The 13,700-nt window shown below is 37.1% G+C and overlaps 2 protein-coding genes across 13 annotated transcripts in view; one reads left to right on the top strand and one right to left on the bottom strand.

The window, feature by feature from the left end:
• The window catches only part of MRTFB (myocardin related transcription factor B), a 93,305-nt gene that overhangs the window by 44,156 nt on the left and 35,449 nt on the right, over nt 1-13,700 (top strand). The window lies entirely within an intron of this gene.
• The window catches only part of LOC128913491 (uncharacterized), an 81,823-nt gene that overhangs the window by 8,805 nt on the left and 59,318 nt on the right, over nt 1-13,700 (bottom strand). For both annotated transcript variants that reach the window (XR_008467982.1, XR_008467978.1), the window contains exon 12: nt 12,238-12,312. The gene's annotated coding sequence lies outside the window, so the exon portion shown is untranslated. The remainder of the gene's footprint in view (nt 1-12,237; nt 12,313-13,700) is intronic.

A 13,700-nucleotide genomic window follows, 5' to 3' on the forward strand; every position in this document is an offset into this window, starting at 1 on the left:
TGTGCCTCTCTCTGCTTTATCAGATATTTTGATTGTCATCTTGCTCATTCACTGTTAAGGTTGAAAAATAAGATTACTGTATATTGTTCTATGGCATAGAAAAGTCAAGAATATTCCTTTGCTTCTCCTTTTGCATCTTAAAGTAATTTCCGTGCTGTGATTTTATTTTTTTTTTTCCCCCAATCTCTTTACCCTTTTAATATTGTGAGTGGGGATTTTGGGGGAGGGTGTGTGTCTGTGCTAAAAAGCTCCTCAGCACGAATTTGCTGTCAGCACAGCTGAGCACAGCTCTTCAGTATTGCAGGTAGAATGAAATACGAATTAAAATACCTAATTAGGCATGTACACAATTTTAAAGATGTTCATTGTAGCCAGTGGTGGTGGTGTCGCGTAACTGCCTGCTCTATCTGAAGTTCAGTCGGAGAAGGGCATTTTGTAATCTAAAGTTTTTATTACTGGCAAAAGGAATATTCATTAGAAGCAATTTGGCCTCGGCTTTGTGTTACTTTTCATAAGGTGCTTCATTGTTGATGAAAGTTCAGTGATTTTATGGTAATGTGATTTGTGAAGTGATCAGAAGGTAAAGAAATCTGTGGCTACGTCTGAATGACTGAGCTCAATCTCATGATCGAGCACTGTGAATTTCTTTCTGAACTTTGCATCTCACTTTGTCGAGCCTCTACAGCTGGCAGGTAATTTTCTACTATTAACAATCCGCTTCCTTTCCTGTTTCCAATGTAAGTTGTTGATGTATCTACCTGAAAGCCTTTTAAATGAGGGAAAATATCTAATATATTACAAGTATTTTGTAGTAATGAACACCTCAGGAAAAACATGTGAAACTTGCAAGATTGTTGTAGTGTAGAGGTTCAATTGCTGTGAAATGGTGCTGCCCGTGAGCACTTTTGCACACTCTTGGATGTTCCCTGGATGCGGTGGACAGGGAGAAGAGAGGAAGAAGGGACAGGGGAAGGTGAAGACCGTAGAGCCGGGTGATCTATTGCTTATGCCAATGTTGGCCGTGACAAGAAGAGAAGGAAGGTGCTTCCTTGAAGGCTTTTTCGGTCGATTTTGTGGGATGAAATGGCGAGAACGACATGTGTGAGTGTCTTTCACAGGAACCAGGGTATAGTCAAGACAGTCCTGCTCAAGCGCTCAGCGGAGATTTAGGAATGTTTCCTGTGGCTGCAAGGAGCCCGTCAAATAGGGGATGGGTCAGCCTGCCATGTAGCACTACGTGGAAGTTGCCTTACTCCTTCCAGCTGGAGGTTCTTTTCTCGCTGGGCTGCATTAAGGAGAAGGAAGAGAGCTCTCGAGGTCGCTGCCAGCCCCGCACAGAGCAGGTTGTGAGCTGCTGTATGTTAATGTCCCAGGCTCTCCGCAGTTCAAGACTCAAACTCCAACTTTGTAAACAGAAGCAAACTGTAATTGTGGTCGACAATATTCCTGCTTTCCTTTCACAGCACTCTGCCTTGGCTTTTACTCCAGATATCTCTGGATTGTGTATTGATTCAGAGATTTCTTCCTGGGTGTTGTGGCAGGACTGCTGCCCCCTTCTACGTGAGATCACGCCTTTCTCAGAATTTAAATGCTGAGTTTGTTTTGGGATTTTGTTTGTTTGTTTTTAAATTTGGATCTTAATAATGTTTAAAACAATGAACAGCCCATATTCATTATTGAATTCGGTAACTGACAGTTTATTTTGAAAAACCCTCAGTTAGGGCTAGAGAAAACACTGATATTTTTTTACTGATACCAAAGATTTCTTATTCATTGCAAAACTAGATAATACTAAGTTGAGTGTTGACGCATGTAGCTGTGTCTGAGAGCATAACAGTTCTGCTTCCTTTACCGCAGGGAAGTAGTGATTGAAAGACAGTGATTGAAGAGAAAGGGCCAACAGGGGCTTCTTTTTCATGGTGTTTACCTTGCACCTCCAGACAGGCCCAGTTAAACCCGCTGCTGCTACCTCTGAAGCTCTGTGGGGCAACAGGAACAAAGGAAGAAGGCGAGGAAGTGGAGAGGGACAGAGGAGTAAACACACTGTTGCTGGAAATACTGTTGGAAAAACCCAACCCTAACTAATCTAAGCTACCAAGAAATAAAGGGGAGAAAGGTGTGAAAAAATTAGCATGGTGAATAGTGTAGGTGGGCTAATAAGTAACAACGGTAATTGTTAGCTTCAGTCTTCTTTGAGTTATGTATAAAGTGGATGAAAGAATGTACATTACAATAATGATGGTCTGTCAGAGTAGCAAAAAACCTGCAATTATGGGACACTCTTCCAGTCTAATTCATGAATATTTTAGAGTTTAAATTATTCAATGCATAAAAGAAGATACAGTTGTTTTCCACAATTCCTATTTTGCTTCCTTTTCTCTGTTTTAGTATCTGTTCTCCATTTTCACTTTTCCACAGTGAATATGGCTTATCCTTTTATCTCTCCTAAGTTTGGAGGCTTAACAATTAAAATAATGAACTTCTTTTTGACGGTGTGAATGACTACAGTTCTCCTCTTCCAGCCTTTCCTCTTTCTGAAGCTTAGAAAAAACCCAGGCGTTTTCTGTTTTGTAGTATATAGAATGTATTATTGAAAACATTGCAAATCTGCTTGGTTTGCATCTAGAGAGACTAAAAAGGAGCTTCACCTTTTCAGTTTGTGATGTTATGAAATATGTAGTTAAGGTATTTTGTAAATTTTTAAAAATTCGGTTGCAGTTGTTAATTTCATCCTATTTAAATAACATTATAAAGAACACTAAAACACTTCTTATTTTACAGAACAGTATATTCTAAATTAGCTTGTGGCATTCTCTCTCTCTTCCCCCTTCCCTTTCGTTTTCTTTTAATTCAAACAATGATGTGACTGGTTTTGCTACCTGAATCATCAATCTTTTTTGTTAGGACACAAAAATACTTAGAATACCATCTGTGAATGATTAAAAGCGCAAAAATGAAAGAATGTAATTCTGTTGGCAAACCCAGATGAAGTACGTAGATGTCAAGTAATTCAGAAGGTGCCACAGCCTTTGCTTCATAATCTGTCTCGCACACGTTTGATAAATCTAAAAATCCTGAGACAGTACAACGTGCTTATTTCAGCAATGAGTACCTTATGAGAATTGTTAGGCGCAGTTCTTTTTTACTTAGTGTTTCTTATAGGGAAAGAGACTTTGATGGAAACACCAATCCCAACACTGTCTTCAGCAAGTTAATATTAAGGGCATTGGATGGTTAGACTACAAGGATGAATTTTTTTTCTTGCTAAGGCTAATGAATACTCTTAGAAGGTACACATTATAGCATCCTATAGCACAGGAGGAAATCCTCTTAATTATCCTACTTTCTTGTAAACAACTCATGTTATTGCATATTGACTGTTCTGTGAAAACGGTTCTTAACTTTATCTGCTTTATCAAAATTACCTTTTGTGTGAGCAAGGAACAAAAGTACTTCTTTGGTTCTGAGAACCATACAGTGGTAACTAAACAGCTTTTTCAGAAATTCCTGTAGCATTGACTTCTAATGTCAAGTAAGTGGCTGAAACATTTAGAAAATTCAAGTGAAAAGCCTTAAATGAAATCAGGACATCATTGTGCATATAGTTAGTAAGAAAGAATTAGTATCATCAACAATCATACATTAGGAATTAGGAATATATTTGGGCTGCAGATTAGAAGGTTTCTAACTGAGGAGTGAAGTGAATTTAGGAAGTCTTGCCTTGTACCCTAAATTGTTCTAATATAAAGATCGATGGGTTCCTGCAAGAGTGTATGACTATGGAGAGCTCTGGAAGACACGGTATTAAATTGGTGAAACAAATCAATATCATGCTATCTCAGGTGAGATTTAAAAGGAGACTGGTCCCAGTTTGTTTGCACCATATTTTCTATATATTAATCTGAGCTTCTAATTACCAGGTGCCTGCAGTTACTGTAAGGAAGAAAAAAACAAACCAGGAAGGAAATTTTCTTTCCACCTTGAAACATAATTTCTTTCCTGGATTTGTATTGCTTTTTAATTTTACTGTTTTGTGAGGAACTGGAGACTGGCAAGTGCTAGAAACAGGATACAGGGTGGAATGAGTGAAGCACAGGGATTACTCAGGTGCTTGCTGGAAATGCCTTCATGCTGCCTGGTTAATAGCTTACCAGATTTAGTCAGGAAGGATTTCTTCCCTTCCTCCCTTGCAATCAAATCAATATTGCATGAGAATTGTTTATTTAACAGATTTCCTGCTATTGCTGGTATGTTGAGTATTGGTGATGCTCTTGACCTCTACTGCTCTCCTGTGGTGGCATGTTACACTTAAAGATTCTACTTAAAGATTCTAGTGTTGGTTTGCTGCTTTTAGTTTAGTTTTGTTGTTTGTTTTTGTTTGTGGGTGTTTTTTTTTAAAGTTTAAAGTTTTGTTACATGGTGTTTGGAGGTGTTTTTATTACCCCTATCAGTGGCAGTCTACCAGGTATGTTTCTTGAGACACAGATAATGAGAAAAATACTGGGGGGGGGAAAAAAAGTATTATTCATGTTGTCTTAGTTAATAAAGGAAGCACTATAAATTCAGTGTACTGATCCTGTGAGGCTGTGTTAATGTTCTTAACTTTATGTATCTCCCATAAACAGTCTCTTTAATGATCGTGGCATAATTGTATGTCTTACAAGTAAATCAGCACTTATTCCGCAAAATTTTCTTCTTCAGTGTAGCACTTAAATGAATACTAAATATACAGTAATGCCATTATAATAAACACATGTTTAAATACTTTGATAAACCAAGGCCACAATGTATTAATTTGATTTTGTGTGTAATCCGTATACAATTAGAGGATACAGCAGCTAGCCAAGAGTTCTAAGGAAACTTGCTATGGCAACTACAAGATTTCTTAAAGGTTTTATAAAAGGTTAGGATTAAGACTGCTGCTGCCAAAAGTAGGTGTAGACTGATTCAGCCCTACCCTGCTTACTGACAGCCTTTCTTGTGTTGGCATTAATAATTATGCAACCCTGAAGTGAGTAGGATCAGTGATCAGGTATTACTGAAGACTATTTCAATAGTGTTCGTTTTCAGCCAGATCAGGGCACTGACCTCACAGGCTGCATCTTTGCCAGTGTTGATGCAGCAGAAGCAGCCGGGGTTGGAGGGAGGAGGAGACCATTGTCTTTTCATCAGTAATCCTGTCTTAGATCATATTAAGTTATGAAACCACACTCTGAAACCACCGTCTGTTTTGTCGCTATGCTGGAGGTTTCTTCTTTCCTTTCACAAAGCATTTTTAATGCAAAGTCCTTCTTAATGCAGCAACTTCACTGTAAGCAATCCGACTCATCCACTGAGCAAGCTCCTGCAGCCACCTGATGTTGTTGTCTACATGGCAGAGTTGATACAATGCCATTGCTTACATCCCAGTTTGCGATAAAGCATCTTAGCGTAAATCTACCTTCCTTAGTGTTTTGAATTAATGTGTAATCCTGTGAGTTGGAGGATCTGCTCAGCTGGTATGCATTTTGTTTGTTGGTTCTACTGGGCCTAGGAAAAGTATGGAAACTAGAGATAGTAGTACCTTCTCAAGAGGGCTTGGCTGGAAATCATCTGTCATCATTCAACGTAATATGCTCCAAATTATCATAAAGTAAGTCCCTATTAGATGTAGAATTTGAACACAAGTTTTATGAGTCCCTTACAGAACATTTCTTGGCCGATAGTAGTATTTGAGGAAATGCAGATTATTTTTTAAAAAATCAGAAGACTATACTAAGCAGAGGAATACTTGCAGGTTTAGAAAATGTGATTATTGTTAACATACTTTAAGGCATGCAATTTTACAGAATACTTGAAATGTAAGATTTAGTTTAGTCAGACTTTCCACCCAGGATGGTAGTGACTTTTCTAATTTTAAAGATTTAAACAGAATTGTGAAAAGTATAGATTTTGCTTTTTACATGTACATGTGCATATATATATTCATTCCAGCAGACACTCCGGTAATTTGTTTGGAAGGTCGTGTATGTTCTGGCTTGTTTCTAAGCAACATGTTCCATAGCAATGGGACACAATACAGATTGTCCTATATGCTAGTCATTTCAGCTTCTCAACTGATGATATTGTTATGCTTTATATTTTTGTTTTAAATGTTAAATTTACATTTAGCTATCTTTCCCATCTAGTTTTTCATTTTCTACTTTCAGTATGATGATGTTACTTCTGGAAACAGTTATGTGTACTTCATTACTGGCTTACAGACAAAAGCTTTAAATCACAGTGGTATAATTTAAGAGATTTGGAGGTCCTGCAGGGTTTCCCTCCAGAATTCTGAGGAGATTATCTGAAATGGCTCTCAGTAGTCTCCATTCACATGCTTTACATTTACCCAGAACATTTCTAAGCTGAAATGAAAGTATGACTGAATAATTGCTTAACGTGAGTATGCATCAGAGGCTGTTACACTTTAGTTAATTATTTTAGATATAGTCTTAGCAGAAAAATCACATATACAATAATGGAAAAAAGAACATTGGAAGTATATAAAAACAAGTAAGGGATTTTTTTTATTAAAACAAGTAAAAATAAGTGAAATACTTCCTATTTTTTTAAATTTTACCCTGGCATACGTGAAAGTATGAACCCAGTAGAACACATTCACTCATGTTTAGATGATGTCTGATTTCTTTAATGATGAATTACTTTTATTTTAAAATTGAGAGTATTTAACCTACTGTATCATCGTCTTCAGGCTGATGGGAGATAAGTAACACAATTTTAGATGCATTTTATTTTTAAAATGCTGTACAACTTATTTAGAATTTAGGTAGCTAAATACTTTCATGGCTTTTCCATCTCCCTTCCTTCTTTCTTTGACATGCCATATGAATGAAAAGAATACTACGTTACCAAATTTGTGATTTTGGGCACATGTGAAACGAGTCATGCCAGGTGCAAACTAGCTGCCATATTCCATAATATTCCTGAAATGTGTACCTTGCATATCACCTGCTCTTTCTTTTACTTATTATACAAAACATTCAGTTTATTAAATTTTTAGTTTTATTCATAGAACAAATACTAGTTGAAAAGATTAACTGTTTTTGTCTCAATAAAGCATTTAATGAATTATAAATAGAGTACAACGCACCATATAGAGTTGAGGGAGAAAAAGTCACAACTCAGGAGAAAGCAAAACATCTATCTCTGGAAAACTAATTTAGTGTAAATTATGCTGTTTAGAAAATGCCATGTATACTTTTAAGTACAAGCAGATGGTGTTTGGAGGCAGGAGGGTAACAACTGAAAGAGGCAACGAGTTAAGTACTTTGATACTTGATTTCTGCAATTCTGTAACTGCCGCCCTGTGCTGTGTGGTTGGTCCAGAACTCTAATACAAAGCTGATGCTTAGATCACCTGTATCCTACCATCTGATAAAATCTTCTACTTTACTGCCGCCCTGCTGCTCATCTACTTGTATTAATGTTACAGTCCTGATGCCAAGTAACTAGTTATAAATTACTTCAGATCAAGGATACAACGGAATAGTTCATCTCCTGCAGCAGGGCTTCATCGCAACTAGAACATCTGTTGTTAACATCTATTGCTCTGTTTCAACCTCAACATGTTAGAGACCTTGGCTGCATAAAAGCTGTTTTAAGCTGGTGGAAAGAAATGGAGGCTTTCTGTGTAACAGCTTTTAATTTAAAGGAAACGGCCCTGTTTCCAGCACTGTCTGTTTCCATGGCAGCCAGCCTAGCAGCCTGCACTGGAGTTTGTACTGCTCTTGGAAATTTCCAAGGGAGTATGCAGGAATGTTGGACACTACATTTTCCCACTTTTACTTGCTGTTTTAAGGGATTAAATAGCTAATATCCACTGGATTTTAATTTGGGAAGAAATAATGGGATGATTACGTACAGAATATAAAAAAAATCTTGATGCATTATTTTTCTTCTTGCTGTCATTTGAAAGAACTGTGTGCTGTCTAATGAGCCCCTTCTCAATGGTTTAGTGCCTGCTTCATTTGTGTAATCGTTAAATGTCCACAACTATTTGCTGTTTCATAGTATGCTCTGTAAAAAGATTAGATTTGATTTTAAATTAAAAGGATATGTAATTAACTGTGTTAGATGTGGAATTATTAGTGCTGGAACTGTGCACAGTATGAGTTCTGGGTTTTTTCAAGACAAGATGCAGTGGTGAAAGCTTGTCAGTCAGTGTAGATAGCATTGTTCCTGCAGGACAACCATCAATTTATTTTTGGCCTCTTTACATTCCAGGGCTTGTGATTATATAGTACTACTTTGAGACCGCTTTTCCATAGGATACAAATTACAGATTTGTAACAAAAATCACTTGCTCAAGTTTGATAATAGCTGTTTGTTTGAAGTTATTTAACAATACACTGTATTTTCATTTCTGCCATTCACACTGAGTAAGACCTGACTGGACTGCATTACACTTCTTACCTTTCAAAGGATCTTAAACAGAATGTGATGTGTACTTGATGAAGTGCCTATTTGTGCCGGCTTTCTTGCATTCAGACCAGCATAGTGCTTCAGCAAGAAGCTATCAAGGATCTGCTTGTTTTGATTATTCTTAATCTTTAGGCCCCTTTAGGGCATAGTGTATGTGAACCTGAACAGTACTCAATGTTTGAAAACAGAGGCCATTAACTTTATAAAATTTACTGCTATATAGAAATATGTTTCAAAATAATAAAGTGCATTGGTTAACAGATAACCTCTCCTTTTTGGTACCATCATCTCCATTCCCTTGCATATAGAAGCACCGATTCCCTGGTGTGCTAACACTGGAAGACACTGTAAGAGTGGGAGCACCAGCCTCTGGCACTCAGTTTTTCAGGTGGTGAAAAATTTATACCACCAGTGAAGTCAGAAGACTTGTACTGACTTTATGAGAGTCAGATAACCAGATGTTCTTATTGTGAGGAGGCATTATGCTTTTTGGTTTTGTCAGTAAGTATTAAATAAGCTATCTAAGACTTAAGGGTCATTTTATTGACTGAAAAAAACACATGGAAATTTTGTAATCTCTTCACCTGGTGTTAAAGTGTTGATCTTAAAATTGTACACTGACTTGAAGATAAAAAAGAATACTCGCCCTTCCCCCCAGTCAAAACTGGATTTTGACTGACCTCTCTGTGCATGGCTTTTACTCAGAAGCAGTTCAAAGACCATTTTGTGGAGGGGCATTGTTATGAAGTGGGTTTTCTGCCAGATAATGTGCAAAATATTTGTGCGGTCTTTTGCTCAGTGGTGTTAACATAGCCCTTCTTTTGCACATACACCTCCTATATGAGGAATAGTATTACTGACATTCAGAGCATATTAGCATATCTAAATCTTTGTCGATTCTGGGCCTTTATTTTGGAGATAATCTTCTATGATTTTAGATGTTATGCAGGTAACTGCCTAATTTTAAAAGTGTAAAAACGAGAGGTAAACTATCAGGCAATAAACTGAATGGATTTACCCCGATAAGAACAATCTGCTAACCACAAGTGTTTGAGTAAGTACTACCCCATGGAGAACTTTGTTTTGTAGTACCTCAGTCTTTGGAATTCTCCCTTCCCCACACTGGGCTGTCTGTAAATGGTTCTTTGTAATAAAGAGAGAGAGGGGGGGGAAAACAAACCAAACCAAAAAAAAAACCCTGAAACAAACCAAAAACCCCCAACAAAACAAACCAAACAAAAACCCCAACCCAAACCAAAAAACCCCCAACAAAAAAAAAAAAAAAAAAGCCCTGCCCCAAAACACTGGAACAGATACCTATGGTATAATGACTTCGGCTAATGCCTTGGTGGTTTTTAGATTTTTTTTTTTTTTTTGGAAGCTGTGTCCTCCGATCTCATCCATCCTTATTAGATTTGCCTCTTTGAGTGTTACTGACTGTTCTAGAAATCTCTCGCTATATGGATTTCTATATATATGATAAGCAAAGTCTTTATTAGATTTAAATACATGAGATTTAAACCAACCTGAATTCTATTCTATAGAGAATTTCTCACTGAAATCAATCAGCAATTCTTTGCCAAAAGTGCAAAGCAGTGCTCTGTTTTCACATCATTCATTCTTGTCTTTGAAGATAATTTAATCACATTTTCCTTATAGAAAACTTGTGATTTAGTTTCCATGACTCCCATCTTCCCTATCTTTCTGGCTGTTCTTTGAGCTGCTTTTTGTGAGTCCCCGTTTCCTTTTGAGTTTTTCACAAACCTCATTCCTATTCCCTTCCTTTATACACACTTCAGGTTCATCTCCACTATAAAGATAGAAGTCTGTCCGTAACTTGTTTCTGCTCTGTCCCTCTAACTACAACAACAATATAAAGATCATTACTGACTCTAGTATGACCATCTGCTCTGACATGCAGACCTGTAAGTCAGATACCCTCTCTGACTAGATGTAGCTATGCAACTGCTTTCTACTTTTTGTCGCTGTGGGGGCTGAAAGTATTTTAGGTCCTTATGTCTTTTATTGAGATAGAAATCTTAGCTTCTTCCTGATCTGTTTGCTTTGGAAAAGCAAAAGTTTTTTTTCAGGCTTTCAGCTTTTTAAAATAATATATTTAGGTTTTTTATTTGCAATTACTTTCTATTTAGAAACTTTATTTTCTTTAATAACGTGTTCAACTGCTCAATATTTATTTAAAAAAAAAAACAAAAACAACTTTTTCTTAACCTTCTTAATTTGTGAGTTTTTGCAAAAGCAAACATCTGGTTTTCATCCAAGTTTGTTTCTGTTTAACCTCCTTGCACTGGTCAAGGCAAAATCTTCAGTGATTATCTTCTTGTACCATCTTTCCAACTATGAATCATCTCTTCTTCAGTATTCCCCCTGCAGTGCTTCCCTGTTAGTCATGCTACAGGCTGTCCTTTCTTTACTATGCAATGTATAAGTTCCTGTTATTTAATAAGTGAATAACTGCACATTCTATATCTTCTATATCTCTTGTTTTCTCAGTCCTCCCATCATTTTTATGACTTGTCCAGATACACATGGGACAACTTCAAAAGCATCCCTTATTTGTTTTGTGATACCCAGTGTAGGGTAAGAGATGCTGGGTAGGCAAATAGACAATATGAGAGACAACAACTATTCATTATATATATATTTGCCAAAAAATGCTAAAGCTTCACACGTGAGCGCATATGGTTTATGTGCAGGTACATTCTTACGGCTCTTCTCCTCCTTCTGCTGTAGTCCACTGTGTATTCTGTTCTAAGACTATACATTGTTTAGGATGTGGGTTAGTTTTTACTCTTTCTGCAAAGCTTAAGCTAAATATCCCATAATAATTAAAGCCACAAATCATAGAATACATTCTTAAATTAGGTATCGGGCTTCCTATCATCTATGTTTGGAATTAATGTTCATTAAAGAATTGGTTGAAACCAGTTGGAAAATAAGAGATAAGCGACCTACGTTCTCACCATTATTTTTTCGCAGAATAATTTTAGTCTTCCTCCCCCATTTCCTGGGCGAATACCACCTATTGTGGCCATGGCCTAGCAGCATTAATTTTCATGAAGTGACACCAATTTAATCAGCCACAAATGTAACTAAGATGTCCACTGGGGTACGTTTTTTATAGTGTTGCCACTTCCATGGTTGTGGGGCTGTGTGTGAGTGTGATGGCAGAGGGAGGCACAGCCTTTCCCCCTTTCTGACACACGTCACCCCGGATAGCACAAACGGGGAGCTGCAGGACTAAGTCTGATAAAATGAAGATCAAGTCTCTGTTGTCTGTAGTAGGTTTCATAGACTACAAAATAATTTTCCAATGTAGCCAACTGTCCAAACTGGTGAACTAGTGAGGGATTTCAAATTGTTGTTATCAACTCTGCAAAACATGTGATCATTCTGTAGCGTGAAGGTCGATTTGAAAGTTCTTTAACTTTCCCACTTCTGTTTACTAATAACCGAAAGCACCATATTAGCAATACTTAGGTAGCCATAGCTGAACCAGCTACACCTACAAAATGGGTTTAATGATAAAGCTCAGTAAGAAAGTAAGTCTGAGTAAAAAGCATATTAGAAATCAGAAATATCACATACCACAAACACATTTTTTCTCAATAGATGACTTGCCTGTCATATGTTGGTAGATGACTCGCATCAGTGATAACATTCCTGGACCTATTGTAATATTACCAGCATTTGCTTGTTGATCCACTGCATTCCAGGTGATGGAATTGAAAAAAATACTAATTCTGATTTACTTACTGTGTCTGATGATGTGTATCAGCTCTACCCTGGACATGGTGTTGGAGCAGGTAATTTTTCTTGAAGACCTTGATCCTGAAATAGAGAGGCACATACTTAGAACTGACTTGTAACGAGGCAAAAGATTTGGTAGACACGTTTGTAGTGTGTTTAGTGTTCCAAGAAAGCCAAATTCAAGTATGGTGTACATTTGGACCAAATACAGCTGTATAGCATGGATGAGATTCCTGCCCAGAGCCCGACATGCTTTTCAGCCCTTTCCACGGCTTCCTAGTTGTGTAAAAGAAAGTGTAGTTTGAGTAAAGAAAAGAATAAAGTCAAGTTTAATCTACTTAAGACAAAAAATATTGTGTCTGAAATACGGTAGTCTTACTATGAGGTTTATAAATTGTCTCTCAAGTCATTTTGATGTGTAAAACTTAAGATTTATAAAGGGATTGCCTGTTTAGTTTTAAGACTAACTTGGAGCTTTCTTGATTTTTACAGTTGTAAGCAAGAGAATCCAAAACAAAAACACATCAGAGTTTTTTCCTTTCCTGTAAACACCATATCAGTTAGTGAATTTCTCAGTGCTTCATGCAAGCGCAATAGGAAATTCTTAGAAGTAGCCCCAGGATAGAAACTTACCATCATAACATTATATTGTATTCTTAAAATGCATTTCCATTCACTTGTGGATTTCTTGAAGTTTTCTGAAGGAATGGGCTAAGTCCTGACCCAATACGTTACACTTCTTAGTTCACACTTACTTGTATAAAGGTTCTGGATTTTTAAAGTTGGATGTACTGTTGCATAAATGTGATTTTGCACACACGTATCTGCATTTTTGGGGGTAGATGAGACCAATTGGACTTAGAAACCCATGTGGTTTTCTGCAGAAAGATTTGAACTTTCTCTACGCATGCTCTGAATTTACTGGGAGTCTGTAGCTATCTATACTACGCCGCCAAACCCAGCCTAGGAAGCGCTGCTGAAAGGAGCGTGTAACAGCACCATTTGAGTTGGTTCAAGACTTCAGGCAGCACAAGTTTGCATCTATTAGTAAGAGGTATTGTAAGAAGAGATCACGGCTTACCTGGAGCGACATGAAATTATGGAAGACCAAAAATAAATCATTCAAACTATTATAAAATAATCCTTCAGTTAACTTTTTACAGTCATTTAATATTACTTGGAAAATAACAATTCATTACTTAAAGCAGGTATATCCAGGTTTCCAGAGGAACTCAATACAGTTTGAATGGCTTTCCATCAGTTTACATCTTAGTGTTATGTTCGCTTTCTCCCATCTCTGTCATTTGTAATTATTGTGTAATAATGTTGTAAACTGAACAGAACTGCCGTGGCACAGCCCTGAAATGTTTGTATTTAAATTCTCAACGTTTGTGTGACACAAGAATATAATGCCCTTGTTTTCAGGACTTGCTATTCCCGGTCTTAATGCTTTAGCCAGAGGAGTATCC

Source organism: Rissa tridactyla, chromosome 8 (genome assembly GCF_028500815.1).
Source record: "Rissa tridactyla isolate bRisTri1 chromosome 8, bRisTri1.patW.cur.20221130, whole genome shotgun sequence".
In the NCBI taxonomy this organism is placed as follows: domain Eukaryota; kingdom Metazoa; phylum Chordata; class Aves; order Charadriiformes; family Laridae; genus Rissa; species Rissa tridactyla.